The sequence below is a fragment of the Mesocricetus auratus genome, unplaced genomic scaffold (genome assembly GCF_017639785.1).
Source record: "Mesocricetus auratus isolate SY011 unplaced genomic scaffold, BCM_Maur_2.0 Super-Scaffold_100008, whole genome shotgun sequence".
NCBI lineage: Eukaryota > Metazoa > Chordata > Mammalia > Rodentia > Cricetidae > Mesocricetus > Mesocricetus auratus.
In genome coordinates, this window is record NW_024429192.1 from 17918967 (window position 1) to 17938515 (window position 19549).

General features: G+C 36.1%; 1 long non-coding RNA gene across 2 annotated transcripts in view; it reads right to left on the bottom strand.

Annotated features, from left to right (window-relative positions):
• Nucleotides 1-15316: 15316 nt before the first annotated feature.
• Nucleotides 15317-19549, bottom strand: part of LOC110340560 — a 261177-nt gene continuing 256944 nt past the window's right edge. The window contains exons 6-7 of one of the 2 annotated variants that reach the window (XR_005878863.1): nt 17460-18063; nt 15317-15828 (exon numbers count right to left, since the gene is read on the bottom strand). This is a non-coding gene — a long non-coding RNA (uncharacterized LOC110340560). The remainder of the gene's footprint in view (nt 15829-17459; nt 18064-19549) is intronic. The other variant, XR_005878864.1, reaches the window with a different exon arrangement.

The following is a 19549-nucleotide window of genomic DNA, read 5'->3' on the forward strand; positions in this document are numbered from 1 at the left end:
ATTTAGTATGCAAGTCGTTATTTTTCCATTTCTAAATTTCTTAATGATAAGACACAGCCTGTTTCCATCAAACTGGTTTCACTTATGCTACTTAAGTGCAAAATACATCCATCTGGGTTTGAAGATAATGATGCCATGAAATGGAAATCTAAGTTTTAGGCTACAGTCAAAGTGGTATTCTACTAGAAATAAGTGGCCATTTAAATGTTACCACATCTAGTTTTGCAAATGTATCCTCACAGAGCAAATGATCATTTTTTGGTCCAAAAGTGAGTCGTAAAATTCTCCATTAGTGATTGGTAATGGACCATAATATAACATGTTTTTTGAAAATACATTTGGAAAATTAAATACTTGAAATGATGGCCATATAAAGAATATTAATGCTCCATGACACAAACTTGTAGGGACAGATTTTAACTGTTAACACAGGTTTTCTTCTTTCTTGAAAGGGAAGCATCTCTGACACCCCATCAAATTGTAAGACCTAGGCTTTAAAGACTGGCCCGTATCTTGTCCTGTCTAGATTTAGTAGAACCACGAGAACAATACACATCTGATATATCCACAAGACATATGATAAAATCAATGAGGAATATTCTTCTTGATGTTTACCATAGACTGTATTAATCTATGTCTGAATCCATTCCAAATGTTTACAAGAAATAATTATTTAAGTGTCATCCTACAGAGATAAGTTCAAGGAAGTGTCAAGACAGAGATGAACTTTTAATGTAAATTTATGTATAATCTCAGTATGCTGCCAAAGACACCAAGGGATATGTTCATTTTCCACATGCTCAAAATGCTTTTTTTCAAGATACAGTGATGGAAAATCCCCTAATAAACAAAGAAATCAGTTACAAAATCTAACAAATGCAAAGGCTGATTCTGAACTTCCTAGCTTCTAGTTTAAAAGGGAATTGGTTTTCTTATATATAAAGAGAAATATAAGCACTTTCTATGCATTCCAAGATAGACCAGACTTAATTTTCACAAATAACAAATAGCAATATTAATTACAGTTCTTTTAACCTCTAGTACTAGGCAGACCCTTTTCCAAGTTCAGGAACTTTTGGTGTCACCAGACCTCTACAGATGAGCATCTAATAAGGAAAGATCTGGGCCTTAGTGAGAGATTCAAACTTTTACAATCTAGCATTGGAGCCTCCATTTGTTTCCCTTTTCCCCCTGGAGCCAAGGAAATGAAAGACTCACTGAGGGACATTTCTCCCTTTAAGTGTTTAAATGGAATTCCCAGGGTACTTTGCTATAACTCCCATGGTAAATAATGTTTCAGGGCTGTGGTTATAGGATGGGTTCTGTCACTGTCCAAAGGAGTGCCCTTTAGAGACAGTGGGCAAGTTTGTCCACAGGTACACACTAAAATGCAAGAGAGGAAACCTGAATGTGAACAAGCTTCTGTTTCCTCATCTGTTGAGCAATAATCTTTATGATTCTGCTGCTTCCTTATCTCTTCTCCCTTCTCAGTAAACGGGAGGTAACAATCCTGACAATGGTCTGTAGACAGCAAATATCATCAACAAAACTAAGTATGATTACAAAATAAAGGTAGGAGTAACTAGTGGTTAGCCACACAACAGACCACTCCATATTGGTATGAAGGGTAGAGGATTATATGTCCTGATCTTTTCTACTGAACTGAGGGAATACAAAAATGTGAACAACTACAAAGGCATTGCTCCTGCTTCACTTTAACCATGAGCTGACATCATTAGACAGCAGCTGACAGGCAGTTGCACTGCAGAATTAAAAGGACCTGTAAGTATTAGTCCTTTAGGGATGGACCATGTAAGTTATTTCAGGAGCAATTTTCAAAAAGTAAAATAAGATGAAATCTGAAGCCGAATACTGTCTCCACATCAGCAATACCAGCATTTGGAAGGCTGGAGCAGGAGAACCACAAGTTTGAAACAAGCCTGAGCCAAATAGTGAGAACTTATCTCTAAACAGTAAGACAGATGAAATTTATACAAAAGAAAACACAGCATAGCACAAAAAGTACTAAGCAAGAACGTCTATGCTTGTCCATAGGTTCTTGCTACAAGATTTTACTTTATTCCAGAAATAACTTCCACTGTGGGTCTGTCCTCTGTCAATCTTGTGAGTAACAAGTTACTTCTTAGAAACTCATCAATCGCTAAGTCAATAAATACTGTAGAAATAATTTACCCAAATGGTCACAGAAATGAAGCCTTAGTTTTGCAGTTGTTGCTATTAGGTGAGGGTATGTACAAGTACATAGGCATGTGTGGTGGTATAAGCATGTGTACATGTGTGGATAGTCACACCTGTACGGCAGCCAGAGGAAGACCGTAGGCATTTTGCTTGATCACTCTCCACTTTAATCTCTTGAGACAAAGTCTCTCTTTGAACCTGGAGCTAGCCAGGCTGCCTGCACACAGCCAGCAAGGCCCAGAGTTCCCTTTGTCTCCACTTCCAGAGTACTGGAGTTATAGGTATCTAAACAACCACTGCCTGCTTTTTATAAAGGTTACAGATCTCCCACCTTGCGTCCTCCTACTTATGGAACAATCATTCTTACTCACAGAGGTGTCTTCCCTGACCCCAAAAAGGACAATTCAGTAAATGACTACCTGTGAACCCATGGCTATGTTTGTGATAGTTTATGGAATAAGACAAAATACAAAAAGATGCAATATTAACTAAGAAGCAGGAGAGTAGAAATGCCAGAGCAGGCTACTTCAACATTACTAAGTGCATCTTACTGTGAACACGAGAATAAGCAGATCCTGAAGAATAAATGTGATTTTCCCAGAAAATAAAATGATTCAAAAACACTAAGCATGCATGCACACAATAAGAACACACACGTGCGCGCGTGTGCGCGCACACACACACACATGTAAAACAGACACTGTTCTGGAAGGACCAAGGTAGGGACAGAATGGAGTAGGGGATAAGTCAGAGTGAAGAAGGCTTGGGTATGGTGAAAGTACACTGTGTGCATTTAAAAGCATTTCATTATGAAAGGCATTATTTTATACAAGCAATATGTGCTAATAAAATTTCAAAACATTCAAAATGAATGGAACAGTCAAAAATTTTCCATACTCCTTTTTATTTGACCACAACAGCTTTAACGTTTACTGTCATCGTTGCTCCATATTATTCATAACATAAATTAAATGCTGCTATCATATTTAATTCCGCAAGAACTCCATGATGTTTTGTTGTGCTGTTTACAAATGAATTGAATGTAAGATGTAGGCATTGCCTCTTCACATACAAAATGATACTGCCATATATGTACATTGTGTTTGTGTACTTCAGTGAATTTCCACTCCACTACATCAGGCATGGATCTGCAGTGAGTAAAATGGACAGTAGTAATTCACAAGCTCAGATGTAGCAGAGACAGGAGGTGGAGAAAGCATGGAGGGAATTTGTGCTGGTCAGACTAGAAATTACTTTAATGTCTTTCAGAGCAGTTTCTCTAATGAGCTTTTAAAGACACACATAACTCTTTGAGTTAGTAATAAAGAGAAGGAAAGAACTTAAGAAGTTTCAAAAACAGTCTTAAATGCGGGTCATATTAAAATATCATGTGTTGGTAAAGATCTAACAGAAATAAGGGACAGTCTTTCAAAATCTCATCACTGGAGTGCACAAAAGTAACTTTTAAACAGCCATAGAAACAATAAAATACAGGTCTGTTTTACATCTGCCATTAACAGGTAGTGGGATAGTAACAAATGGGTTACTACCATTCAGTCATACATTCATTCATTCAAGAACCCTAAGTTTCAACTACATGCTATAAAAGGAGTAAAATGTGAACATACAAAGATTATGGAATCATATATCACATGGAACAGGATTATACGTCAAAGAGCTACAGTCACGTACTGAGTGACAGTCACAGTCTACTTCCATGAACAGTAGGCTGTAGCATTTTATTCGTGTGTACTCTGTGACACTTGCACAATGATATCCCCTAATAATGAATTTATAACCATAAATGTCAGTTGTTAAGTGACAATGATTGTTTGTCTAGGATCAGGAAGAAGAAATTTCTCAGAGTGGGGAAATGTAAGGTTCTTTGCTTTAATGGAAGCCTGTTCTCACACACTGTCTCCAACATTTTCTCTTTTCTTTAGTCCAAAGAGTGAGCTGTAAGAAAGAACACGTTCTGAACACCTGCTCTACCTAATTCAACTAAGTACTTTAAGTTCTTATCTCAAACATAGCGTTCTGTGTCTGTAACGATGCCATGCTACAGAGAAGCTCAACCTCACAATGGCTAGATAACGGCTAAACCCATGTTCCAGTCTTTACTGTGACTCTACAACTTCTGAAAACATGTTTTAATCATTGTAAATTTATGTCTTTCTATATGAAGTAAAGGAGCTAGGGCTCAGATTGCCCAGTGAACTCCCTCATTATGAAAGAGATTCACTGGATGTGAACTGCAGTGAGAATATGTATGGTTGGTGGTGAAACTGAAAATTTCCAGATCTAGGAATACCAGCCTAAGCCTACAAACACAGGAAGGGACTAAGAGTTGGTGAGAGGGTAGAGAAACCTCCACTGGGAATCTGGACACTGCAGAGGGCATGAAAAACAGAAAAGCCTGGGGTCACTACGCATGGAGCAGCTGAGATGATGAGAGGAGGAGAAATGAGTCTGTGAAAGTATCTAAGAAGGTGTGACGTCTCAAGAGAAGGGCAAACAGACACAAAATAGGGTATGCATAAGAGATTCATCTTGCTAGGACAATGGATATCTGATTTTAAACTCAGAGCGGCAGAGCATACGAAAAACTTGTGAAGGCTTACATTACCTGAGGAACGTACAGAGTTTGCTGTTCAGAAAATTTCCTTAAAAAGCTCACAAAAAATGCCAGAGCAGTCAGTGCAAAAGCCATTTAAGCCATCATGGAAGTCATCACACAACGAGGCTTCAACACTAACAGTTCTTTATCACCTAAAGTGCATGATAATGTTACAAGCTACCTTGAGTCTACCCAGTGTAATTTGCTAGATATGATAATGTTACAAGCTACCTGGAGTCTACCCAGTGTAATTTGCTAGCTATTGAATCATGTAAGGCACTGGTTTTACATAGTCCCAACATTTCAGGAAGAAGGTTTCTCTAAAGTTTGTTTTAGGACTTTGATGCAAGTTCTTGCAACATTTGATCAGTGTTTTTCTCTGACAGTTCATCTGTCATATTCTAATTATGTGTATTTTATTACCTAGTTAACCACAGGCAAATATATTAATATGTCCCCATAATAAAAATTTAGTATTGAAAAGTATTTTTAATTACAGCTGCCTTAAAATATAGGTGTCTAAGTAAAATATGAATTTCAGATAGACAACAGAAATAGATATTATTTTGGACATACTAATATTTTTCAAAACATTGTTGGCCTCAAGAGGTGGTTCAGTGGATAAGTGCACTTGCTGTTGTAGCAAATAACCTGGGCTTGGTTACAAACACTTACATGGTTGCTAATAACTGCCTAGGACTCTAATTTCAGATGATCCAAAGCCCTCTCACCTTTGAGGACACCACATACCCTTCAAGTACTTACACACCTTTAGGTAAAACAATCATAAACATTCAAAAGGAAGAAAATTATTTTAAATTGCCTATTTTAAATTTAAATCAAATCTGTAATCCATTCTTTTTATTGGCTAAATTTGTGAGCATTTCATACAAAGTGAATGATTTGTAACAAAACTATTTAAGCAACAACAACAAAAACAGATATTTTATCTGCTGTCATTTATCTACAAAGACTGAAAAGAACTTTTCTTCAGGCTAAGGTATTTTAAAATCTAATTCATAGCAGAAACCAAGCAAGTTCACAATCACTGTTCACCAAGTCACTGACAATCTCAAAAGGAAACAAGGGTTAAAGCCCTAAGTCAGTGGATATATGATTTACTGTCATGAATTAGACATTTATATATGCAGCAGGGACAGTCCAGACCCTTTGCAGATAAGTAGAATAGGACCTTACTTGTCATACAAACACATTATACCCCCAGACTTTATATGCATATATTGCTTCCTGAATGTACACATTTAAAGTAACACTGCCTTGGGAAACCATCAAAGAATCTGACACAGGAGTCTAGTCAACCTAAAGAAAAAAACAGTAAAGAACCATGTTTAAAAGGTCAAGGGGCAAGGTCCCATAGCAATGGCTGTGTTTATGAGTGAGTACTTCTATTACAGATGATCCAAATTAGGTTGCCAGCACTCCTACTGAGCAACACACATGAATTCCAAAGGATCATATGTCCACTTCTCACCTCCATGGGCACCTGCATGCATATGCAAAGGCACACACGCAGACCCACCCCCTAAACACACCTTTGTTATATAAACAAAATAAAAGTAAAACCTCAAGAGATACTTATAATCCACCATTCCTGGCCTTTGGAGACTTTAAACATATAATAAAAGAATCAGAGAGTTTTAAAACTACTCATAAACCATAGCAAACAGGAATGGCATGCATTCTTATCTCACATGGAATGTGTTGACTCTGTTAAGGAAAAAACAATGGAATAAAATTGTAAGACAGCACTAGCTCCCTACAACATTATATGACTAAGACGGCACACAAACCTGGCAGACCATTAACCTAGTAATTAAATCATGCCAATGCGCTCTGGCTTCATTCAATGAAGCCATGGAAGTACATATCAAAGAAGGAAATACAGAAAGGCAAAAAGTAGAAATAAGGAAAGCCATCCTTTCCCTGTAGTGAACATTGAAGAAACACTCAACACTGGACTGTCTATGGATGCTTCTTTTCTCTCTATAAAATGGTTTTACCTTCTCCATGGTCTAAAGAAATCAGACTGGAAGGATCCCTATTTTAGAGGTAGGAACACAGACTCAATTAGCAGTTTGTTGTTTTCCCAAATTTTCATGTGCACAGTAGTGACTGGAATGGGCCTGTTCTTGAAGTAGGCATTGCACATGAAAGACAAAAAATTAACTTTGGAGGCATGAAGACAGACTGGAATTTCAGAGAGAAGAGGAGAGACATACTTTATATTGCCTAACAATGAAGATATTTTTAACGTGATCTGTTCAAAGCAGCATCTCATGCATGTAAGAAGGAAGAACCAGGAAAAAGAAGAGACACAAAGCAAGCATTGCCTCTTAAAGTTTTCTACGACTGTATCGACTGTATCCATCCACATAACTTCTGTAGCACTAGACATTATTGCTTTCAATAAAACATGAACCGCACCATATAACATATGTTTTGACAATATACTTTTGTCTTCTAGCCACCATGGTTGTTCAATGTCATAAACACATAATCGTGTAGTCCTTCAAAAAGAGTCATGTAATACTAGAGGTGCTATAATTTCCACCTGTAGTTGAGGAGCTATTTTGAAGCATGATGGAAAAGCCAGCTCCTACTGTCATGTTGATCCGACTTGTTCTAAGTTTCGGCATTCCTGACTCCCAGGGTGAGGTTCAATCCCTGTGTTGCTGGGAAGAAGGAAGCCATTGACTTTGCTTTAAACTTTCACTGCCCAATTCTCCACTAACTAGAAAGTGATAGAATTTTATTTACTCCTTCTGAAACATTCAACTTAGAATATCTCTTATTCATTTTACACTTACATTTCAGTTGTTTGCTATAATAGTAAGTGGCTTGGGAGTGAATATAACTGACTCTGAGCAATCACATATGGTACTTGATGGAAGGCTGTGAGTATTCTTACAAACAAGTTCTTATAACTTCTGGGTCTAACCCATAGCACCACAACTAGTAATAGTAATAATAGTGATAGAATAAAGTTGTTGGGTACATAAATGTTGACTTAATTATTCTTAAAAGTGTTCACTGTTTCATCAATAAAAACAGTTACTAGCCACATTTGGCTTAAATATTTGGTGTTTAGTATAGCTAAAGCATTTTTGACTGATCTATGCCAGTGCCTCTAATGACCTGACTCTGTTCAGGACACATAGTCAAGAGTGAGAGAGGGTTTGTCCACTTGACCCGCACTGTGAATGCACCTTCCCTGCTCCAGTTTTTCAACCCTTTCTAGAACACTGTTTCAATTTAGAGATTCACACAGTAACCGTTCAATGAGGTTATTTTTTCATGAATATACAAATTTCATAAGGTTGCCAAACATGTCTGACAATAGGTACTATATTTGCCCCTGACTGAAATTTCCAATTCATTGCAGTTCAACATCTATTGTCTACATCATGATCACTTCTGTTCTACAGAAATTGAAAACAAGGGACTACAGTAATGTCAGCTTTGCAGGCTCCTTGTGTCATTCAAGGAAAAGAGAATTCTCCCTAGCTTTCCTTCCTGGTTATAGGCATCCATAAAGCAGCCAAAAATACAGATAATAGGTGACAAATCATGAGACTTTGGAAGAAAGATGGCTGATAGCTATAATCAGCAATCCAAAACAAAAACACATTCTTGTCTTACATAATGTTAGAAAGGATATGTGTATGTGTGTGTGTAATCTTATGTATATTATATAGCTATTTTCTTTAGAATATTTTAAAATATGTGACACATATGTACTAATTTTTAAGATTAATTCGGCATAGGGAGATAGTTCAGGTAATGAAGTGCTGTCCATGTGAGTATGTCAATCTCAATTCAGTTCTCAACAGCCAAGTGTGGTTGTGACTCATGTTGCTGTCTTAGAAATGGGAAGGAAGAGACAGTCAGATCTGGAGACTTACTGGCTGGCCCCCTGTCTTCCTTACTTGGTGTGTCCCAGGCCCATGAAAGACCCATCACTCAAGAAAATATATATAGAAGAATGACCCTTGATGTCACATATATGTACACCAAGGTGTAGCAGCACGCACGCACACACACACACACACACACATGCGCGCACGCGCTCACCTTTATGACTCAATTGGTCAACTGTGAACTACACTCTACATATTGAACAACAACTTTTCTGGTACCCATAGAAGAATTTGCAAACACATGTTATAAGTTATTACTAGAAACTTTTTTCATAATGGCTTACGTCATTTCAAGAGAGGAGAGGAACATAATGGGGATTTAAGAAGTTTCAGATGAAGGTGTAAAAATGTATACATATAACTCACACCTTCCACATTGTACAATAAGATGAAGATGAAGGCACACATGGATGAAGAAAGAGTATAACACTTAAGGTCAGCCTACAAGTATTTTAAAAGTAAAGTGATATTCCTAATGTTCCTTATACTGAAATTGAAAGCTCCGAGTAAGTCTTCTGGGATTTACGATCACTCTTCTAAGTCAGAATATTTTTATTTCATTGATTCATTTTTTAATTCACCAAGGAGTACTTGAACCTATTTTAAAACCCAAATGATACAGCAAGAAATGTGAGTTGTAAAAGAAACAGAATTCTGTGTACAAGGGTTTTGCACTCATTATAAGTAGTGATTGGTTAGTTTCATAAATCACCTTTAAATATTACATCATAGGTTTAACTAAGTGTGGACTACAGATCTGTCAGATGCCATAAAAATTCCCCCATTAAGATATTAATACATTTCTGAGTATCTAGAAATATAATATCTTGGAAAACATAGGACTTTACACTGAAACAAAAATTATAATTGCATGTGGAGGTTCAACGTACAAAACATAAATAACCCAAAGTTCAATCCAATACAACAGGCATTGATTCAATACAAATGTGTTCTTTCTAAGTACATACCAAAAATAACAAAGGCAAGTCACAATCCCTTAGGGTACTTATTATTATTAATGGAACTCAGAGTACTTTCTGTGGGGAAATCAAAACAGAAACAGCCTTTCAGTAAAGGTTTGGGGGATGAACATGATAGTATCTTGTTATAAGAGTAGCTGTTTTGTTTATGAAGTGGAGATTAAAGCACAAAACAATACATCTGAGGGCAGTCACTAGCTTCGAATAGAGACTTTGCACAATGTAGCCAAATGGAGTCAGTTATCTCCACATCAGTAAGTGGTATGTACTCTGCAGGAGGAGTGAGGCATGAGTTTAAGACCCAGGACAACAGACTCTGGGTCCCATTGTTTGGGAATCACCTCTGCTTATGAGTCAGTGTTTGGTAATGGGAATCCAGAGCAAGTAAACAATTACTTACAGAAAATGACTCACATAGTCTAATAGCATAGTTTATGTACTGCTAACCTGCTTTCAAAGAGACACATTTTGAGTAATTTATCTGATTCCTTCTGGCCAATGTAGTTCACAATACTGTGAAGTCACAATATTATTAATTTGGTTGGGATTTTTTACCCAGTAATCTATTGCTTATACTAGGTTATACTTTTCTTTCCACAGTTTCCTTCTCACTTTAATGCCATATGCTACAAAGAATTGAAAGTTAATCAGACGTGACAAGAGAAGGCAAAGGGCATTTTAAATATTGTTGAAGTATATTTGCAAAAGAAGCTTAATCAATCACTATGGATATAAAACTATATCACACCACCACAATATGTATATACATATATATGTAAAGAATGATTCATTAATAATATAATGTTTGTGTTGTAACCAGCATTTTATCTGATACATAATGTACAGCCCTTAGTGTAGACGAAAACCTGAAACCTCAGGAAATCATTCAATTTGGATCACTGATCCTGTGTGACTGAATGTCAATCTTCAACATGTAGTATGTTTTCCTTCCAATTGAGTATCTAGTTTACCTGTTCCTAACTCACAAAATCAATGGTCTTAGACCTTGATATCTTTCAAATTAATCTTGTTAACTTTTATATCTATATTTGCTATTTACTTTGATCCAAAAATATACAGTAATTGTAGCAGACTTATGGTTGTCTTGACAAAATTTATGACAGTCAAAGGCAAACATAATTATCAGAAGTGATTTTTCTCAATCTACAGAATTTTAAAACTCTTCTTCACTGGTGCCATGCCCCTTGCTCTGCAGAAGTTTTGTAAATTTTGTGTAACCAATATAATGAGTTACAACTTCATCTTCCTATAGAAAGTACATGCACAAGATCACAATTCTCTAATCTGATATACTACTTTACCTGTGTGTGTGTGTGAGAGAGAGAGACAGAGAGAGAGAGAGAGAGAGAGAGAGAGAGAGAGAGAGAGAGAGAGAGAGAGAGAGAGAGAGAGAGAGAGAGAGAATGTATTCAGAGGCTCAGGGAGGCCTGAAGAGAGTATTAGGTCTCTTATAGCTAGTGTTACAGGTGTTGTGACCTACCCAAGTGGGTGCTGGAAACTAAACCCAGGTCCTCTGTAAGATCAGCAAGAATCACAATGACTGAGCCATCTTTCCTGTCCCCTCTTGTAGCAGTTTATAGCATACTAATAAGTTATATGTTATGGTTGGCCTCTGTACTACACTTAAATCTTCTTTGCTAAATGGAAAACAGTACTTCCTTTGCAGTAGTATGTATCTGATCCTTTCAATGTACACATCAGGCAGTCTCCAAATCTATACAATCAATACTGGGGTAAATAAATATATACAAACACAAATGATATAGATGCTAGGTTCTTAAGGGCTAAACCACGACAGACATATACTAGTTAACTACTTTCTGGTCCATTTCTCCCATTTTTGTGCTCAACCAGCACCACATGGCATGATACTACTTCTATTTTCTAATAGTCCATTTCCCCTTTATTTCTTGAAGTCTTGCTTTTGGGGCTGCAGATCTTGAAAATAATTTTTTTCACAGACACTATTAATATTATTTATATACAATAATCATTTTGGTCAGGTTTATTATACCCACAATTACATCATTTAGAAAGCAGAAGCAGGAGAACTATCAGTTCAAATTTATACTGGGCAACATAGCAAGGCCCAGAGCAGCCTTGGCTCTTAGGCAAACCACATCTCAAAAACTAATGGTTGAAAATTATTGGTGTTCAATTTCTAAGGCTCATATATTCTGTATATGGGAAGTTCATTGCTTATTGTCGTTATTGGCAATTTTAAAGAAATAAAATATTTGGATGCCTAAATATTCTATTCTAAAAAATTAATGGTCCCATAGCCAATTTACAATTTCTATGATTTATTCCATTATTTGCTGACATAATTTTAGTTGAAAATTAAAGTTTTAATGCCAAATGTTACTTAAATTTAGTGTTGAAAGATGATATATGTAAAACGAAGTAACACTGCAACACTAGGAACCTTTAAAGTGAACAGCAAACAAAAATATTCTAAAAAGTGTCATTTGTTTTTATAACATGATATAGAAAATTACTTTCCCTTAAATAAAGATATTTCCAAATCTTAAAATTTCATTTTGTATCTTTGTCTATTATAAGTTTTATGACAGACTTGTAAGGTTCCTAACAGATAAGACCCAGTTGTATGAAAAATAAATGACAGTATAGAAGATAAGAAAAATTTATAAAATACAAAACTATGATTTTTTACATCATTAAATGAGACTTTTGGCATGAACTATAGTTGGAATTGATATTATAAAGAAAAACAGTTGATCTGGAAAAAGGATATTTAAATGGTTAACATAAATATGCATTATTTAAAGGTAAGATTATATATAAACTGAGATGAAGTAATTAGTAAGAATAAATTCATTCTATTATTTATTCCAGAGAAAAGCTTTTCCCAAATTTTTAAATTGTATGTTTAGAGTAAATCAAAACCATAAACCAATCGAGATATTACTGACTTAAAAGAATCTGGAATAAGTTATAAAAGTTTAATTGGACTGATAAACGATACTCAAATTTAGAAACTCCTTAGAGGCTGAAATCGTATAGCCCATTTATTCATCCTTCAAATATTTACTGTTTAAGATGTGTAAGCATTAAAAGAATACAATGAAAAATAAAGCATGGACTTTGCCCTCAAGGGGCTTACAGTCTAGTATGGAAAATATAAATAAACATATTGATAGCTACAACATAAGTTAGAAAGTTACGTGTCATGAGAAAACTCAGATAACACATTATGAAATTTATTAACATAATCAGACATATTCTTTCTGTAGTCACTAAGCATGGAATAAAAACAGACCAATGATTAATTTCAAAATTAAATATCAAATTTTGTGAACCCATTGATGAAAAATTCCAAGTTTCAATATTAATGTTACTTAATCCACTATCCATCAGTTCTTTGGAATGGTAAACACAAAATAACAACTCATTAGAAATAGTATTGTGTCATTGTTAATAAATAGACACAAACAGAATACCTTCATAAGCAGGTCTGAAATGATAATATCAATGCATAGAGGCCTCACATACTCATGACACATTACTTTCTTGCACAGATATTGACTTAGTCAGATTAAAGAGATGAAGAATTCCTCGATGGCTCAAGTGTGCTCCAAGGAAAGCTAGAAGGTTGTACAGTTAACTCCCAGGGTGTAACTCTAAACCATACAACCTACTACCTCAACCCGGATGCACACAGCTTCCAATGTTGCTTCAAAACTCCTTATCATATCTTCAGTCAGCTCCTCCAAATATGGCGGCCAAATACCTAAGGGCTTGGCAAGGTTGTAGATAGAATATTCTAGCCGTTTAGCAGTCAACTTCAATCGTATCTTACAGGACTACACTAATCTCTTGTGTTTATGCTGTAGGTTACATAAACCACACTTTGACATCTTGTTTGCCACACTTCCACTAGCAGTGAGTAAACTTAAAAGTCAGTAGCATTAGGCCTCCATTTTGAAGAGAAACAGGCTCAATAGCGACATAAAAATCTAGCTATATTTTATTCTGCTTTTGAAATGGACAAGGCGCATTAACTAACAGAGAATGTGCTACAGTTCCTCAACAACAGCTATTCAGGTCTTGCTCAAAGCCAGCTATTAAAAAAACACCAACCTTTTGAAAGCAGTTTATTGCACTTGAATTCAGCCTTGAATGGCTGTGCTACAAATAATTCCAGAAAGCCAACAATTAAAGCTTGCCTTGTAAGACACACAAGGATTAATATATAACAGGAAGAACAAAGTAAATATGATTGTTTCAAGACTAGGTAAAAAACTGGCATGTTATCAGGGATGTACTGAGATGGAATTGAGCAGAACTCTATACAGTATTTGGTCAGATTACCACACTGCCACAGACCCATAGAAACGAGCTTGTGCGGTCCACTTCACCACAAGATCGGATCTACGGGTTTATGCCAATGGGCATCATCTCACATGGACTCTCTGCTAATGGAGCATTTTGTTCTAAACATCTAATGCAATTAGAAGAAGATGAAAATAATATTAATATTTTAGTGTAAATATTCTAAACGCTATACTTTCAGGATGCATATTCCCAGGTAAAGACCTTCATAAATGTACTGACCTAAACACAGGTTTATAAACATGAGGATTAGAAAGTAGTTTTTCAAGTTCTTTTTCTCCATTTTTTATGGATTGCTTTTGTTTTAATTGTTAATATTTTAACGTTCTTAAACTGTTCTAACTAAGAATTAATATATGCATATATAAATTATGCTACTATGAGACATGGATGTAGTACTATGAGTATACAATAAAAAAGAAATTAATTATTAAATAAATTGTGTATGCATTAGAGTGTTTGTATTCATTCACATAAAATCTTAGTTATTATCTTAAGGATGTATAGTAACATTTCACTTTTTGTAAAACAAATGAGATTTGGTTGACTAGTTAAAGAACACAAAAATCACAAATCCTAAATATATAGACATTTGTCTATAGTTGGGATGAAACTAGACTTCAAAGTATAGAAAAAACTGGGACCTGAAAACTAAAGTCAATGACATGGTAAGTGTGTCATTATTGCTGTCCTGTACTGTTTGTATTCATGCGTACCGCATCAAAGAGCAAATAGTCTCTTTCAACACAATGTATTTAAATTTGTTTTCCCCCAAAATTATATCCTTTAAACAAAACATACATTTGCTGAAATTCCCCTGTGTTCAACAGGTTGAAATGAAATAAATTATTGTTAATTTTGTGAACTATCAGACTGTAATGGAGGAGGCCAGTGAGCACATGTTAAATGAGTTACATGCACTTTTTAGGATTCTAAGCTCAGCTGCTGCAAAATTATAAGTTGCACAATTGTTAATCATTTCAGTCATATAAAAATGACTTAGCTTTTCTTAATTATATTTTCATTGTGAAAAATAATACTGCATAGTAATTACTTCATGATTTGGCATTTTTTGCAATAAATAAAAATAAAATTTATTTTATAGAGTTTAATACCGATAATTTAGCCTACACAAATTTTCACCATCATTTATTTTCAAATCATTCTCCTAATATTAAAACTATAGTAAATAATAAAAAATCACGCATTCAATTGTAGTGAAAGTATTTCATCATATATTATATACTTCATAAAAAAAGAGGAAACACTGGTTGTAGCTTTTATTGCTTTGGCTTTATTGTCTTACTAGATATATGAAAATGATTGAAAAGAAAACCATGAGTTTATACTTTTCTCCCAGATTGTACTTCCTTTTATATGGTATAACCACTGACAAACTATTTTTCTTCTTGTTAAATAGCGTCCTATCCAACCATCTTGTACCTGTGTTGTACGATTCAGTAAACACATATGCACTCAGCATGATGGTAACTGGGCATTGATCACAAACCAAACAAAAAGGTTCACAAAGGCAATTCATGCTGAAAACTCTTGAAAGAAACCCCATCAATGAAAAATGCCAATAGCTAGCTCAGAGTAATTTTCTCTCGAAAATATTGTACATTAATTACACTTTACACTAGTGCTTCTCTTTTTTACCTGAGATGATTTTCTCCTATGGTCATTTTCTTCTCTTGTCATATCCACTTTAAATGTTCCCCTAAAAGAACCACAAAAGGAAAATTTCAGACAACTGCCACCTTCGAGGGACATCTGTAGGGATTGAGAGAATGAAAGTAGATGTTCGAGAAGAAAGCACTATGTCAAAATGGGGGAAACCCTTAAAAAGTATTTTTCTTAAGGCTTGGCAGAGTCTGAGGGCCCCACCCCAGGATACTCATATGACACAGAAATACATTCTCAGTTTGCATTTATGTGTTCATTCTGGTTGGCGTTGCTTTCACAGTAACAGTTTTGAAAGTGAAAGGAGATGTTTCTTAAGGAAGCAGACTAAGTTCTGCACAATGAAGTAGAGAGAGCTGAAAAGGGTTTGGATTTGGCATGGAGCTTAATAAGATAATTAGGAGTGTGGAGATTAATGGCTCCTAAAATGACATTCAAAATAATGTTTTTTTAAAGTAAAGGATCTTGAAACATGAAAACAGGTTTATCAATATTAATTAAGCCTTTGAAAGTTGGCTTTCCACTAACACAATTGAGGGACAAGAGGTGTTTTTAAATAATTAGTGAACAATAGCCAATAAAGTCAATAAAACATTTCTTGCAAATGTTATCTATATATAAAGTCTGTGTAGCATCTCAAAATTCTTTGCCAAATAACCAAATAGAAGACAGATTTAAGCAGCTACATAATATTTCTCTTTGTTTATCCTGTTTCTCATATCATAAAACACAATTTTAAAAGCATAGCAATTTTCTTAAACTTTATTTCTCATGTATTATACCACCATACCAGTTCTTACTATGAAACTTATAACTTTGATATACACTACATATTCCAAAGCATTTTCTCTTTTCAGAATATTTCCCTACATTTTTAGGAACATTTTTAATAAAAAATTAATAAAAGTATACTAGAATATATCATTTACTCCTTTGCCACTAAGCCAGTAAAATCTACATTTTGTCACAATATCTTTAATTTGCTTAGTAATTTCCTTCTACAAATAGACAAAATAATTATAATGAAATGTGTTCACCTGCCGAGCCAAAGTTACTCTGAACTTGAAACAAGTTTGTACAGACTTTCTCTACCGAAACAGTGAAGAGCAGCTTCCAACACTTTGCAACTGCTCTAGGGCAAATTCTTTTTCATGTATTTTTAGAAATAGAGTTATTAAGGAACAAACTATTTTGTACTTAGCAACTGCGAATACGATCTCACTATACCCATTTCTCTTCTACTGCAACCCTTATAAGTAACTCCCCATAAACTAATTTTGTTTAGTATTATTTGGGTGCATTTTTCAAGCAAGATCTCTTTTCAGAACTTAGAGAAGTTTCTTCTTTTGCATTTCACATTATGAGTCACAGAAAAGATTTCACTTTCCAAGCTGCTGAATTCTAAGCCCTTTACTTTGCAAAAAGTAAAACTGGACACAAAAATCACAGATAACACACTGCTGTCTCACCAAAACTTCTGTGCACAAGAGCAGGAGCATAATTTCTAGAGTTTTCTATTTTTCAGTTTAGTTACTATGCTAATGACTAGAGTAAGAAAGCGAAAGGAAAAATTGTAAAGTGAGTGGTGAGTTAATAAGAGTAGATGGAGAGGGCAAGGACCCGGATTTCTGCAACAGAAAGCATAAAAGGAAACAACGAAACTTATACCTGATATGAAAGTGCGGGTTCACCAACTGCTCTTAGGCCATAGTTATTGAAATAGTAATAAAAAAGCAAAGAAATAAAAACAAAGAAGGCTCATTTGGTGGTGTTGCCTTCAGAGCTGCTCTACAAAGCCCGATGTCTCAGGAGTTAGACAAGCCAAAGTTTGCTGCTTTTGGTTTGTTTTGGTTTGAGTTTTTGTTTGTTTTTTGTTTTCGAGCAGCCGCATCTCATCATTATCATTATTTTTCAGCACTCTTGCAAGTACTGAGAAGCTCTGTGTTTAGTGTTGTTTGGCTTTTTGCTGTTTCTTCAAGGCTCCTGCTATTTCTCAGCAAAGGAGGGCTGGTCGTCATTCTCTTCGTTCTCCGTATTCCAGACACAAAGCACTGTGCAGAAGTTGAACCAATCCTTGCCATCAACGGGCAGCAGAGTGGTACAAGGTGGGAGAGACCCGGAATCCTTCCAGGCTGAGCTGACTTGAGAAATGAGGACTGCACACGTTTGCCTCCCGAACCGAAGGGGTGAAAAGGCTGGGTGCCAGTTTGCTACTCGGCTGAAATGATCTCATGTTCACTGCTCTGTCGTCCTGTTCGACCAGTTCAAACGCCTGTTCATTATAAACCAAATACATACATAAATAAATAACCCAACTACTTGGATTCTTCAGTAACCAAAAAAGGCATTAACATAAAAAATTTTAAAAATCAGCTCTCAGAAGAGGATGGGGAGCACATACAATTTTAGGATTCACTTGCTATGCCTCAATATTCTGTTATTATTTTCCTTTTTTCTCTCTCTTTCGAGATAAGCAGCAGAATTTATCAGGCGTGAAAGGGACAGCCTCCTGGTGGCCTGCCAAAAACCCAGAATAAAGGCGAAGTTGTGCTTCGTAGCTCAGTTGCTTGCTGAGTCTGGCTAAAGTCAAGTATTAAGACCCACCATTTTCTGATCCTTGCTAGAAAAGAAGAAAAAAGTCAGGCTCGCTGCTGCTTCCAAGTCTCCGTTGGCACCATCACAAAATCTCAGTCGTCAGGTCACATGATTCTCTGCCAAATGTAGAGTGAGTGTATTCCCATCAACCATTCTGCTGATACTGCGAAGGGAGCTATTGTCTCGTTTAGACCCAAAGTTCAGCCCACTCTTCATTGAATTAGCTGAAAAACGCATCACCTTTGGGGGCTGGGAGTCATGGAAACGTCTACCTGGCAAGCTGCCCACTTTTCCTGCCCATCAACCAGAGATGGAATTGTGCTGCCTAACACAGTGATGACTTGGAATGTGAAGAGTCGTCCAAAGTGAATCTAATTCTTGCAACGCCTGTTTCATTTGCACAGAAAGCTCTGCCTTGTAGTCAGGGGAGAAGGGAGGAGAGGGAGAGAGGGATAGAGGGAGGGAGAGAGGGAGGGAGGGAGGGAGGGAGGGAGGGAGGGAGGGAGGAGAGAGAGAGAGAGAGAGAGAGAGAGAGAGAGAGAGAGAGAGAGAGAGAGAGAGAGAGAGAGAGAGAGAGAGAGAGAGAGAGAGAGAGAGAGATTCCTACCAAAAGTAGCAAATAAAGGTCTGAACATGCCTACTTTGCAACTTTATTTCTCAACACACCGAAACGGTTCTCAAATGAGAATGCCCTGTGAGTTTTCTTCATTTAAGGCATTCTCTAATGTTTTCTTTATCATGAATACAAGCCCAGGACATTTGTTTTACTATCTCACTTTAAGACTTCAAAATGAAACAGAACCTTAGAGTTTTCTTTTTCTTTCTTTTTTTTTGCATTTTTATTGCTTTCTGATTTTATCTAGCACCAATTTTGTACTACATGGCCACTAGCAACAGAGATGCATTATTGCTCCATCTCTAACAAAGTGGTCCCCTGGGAGGCTGGCTTGTCTCTTCCAGCAGGCAAAAGCCTGCAATTGGGTCTAGTGATAATCCCCATCACTACCTAGCACAGCTGCTCTGCAAGTTTGCTGAGAGTGGCACATGTGAGAAGCTCTTTCTGTTCTCTCACTGGCTACGGTTTGCCTGCCTGGCATGAAAGATGTCTTTGAAAGGTGCAGGGAGTGCATCAACAGCTCTTAGGCAATAAAACCAACTGCTTC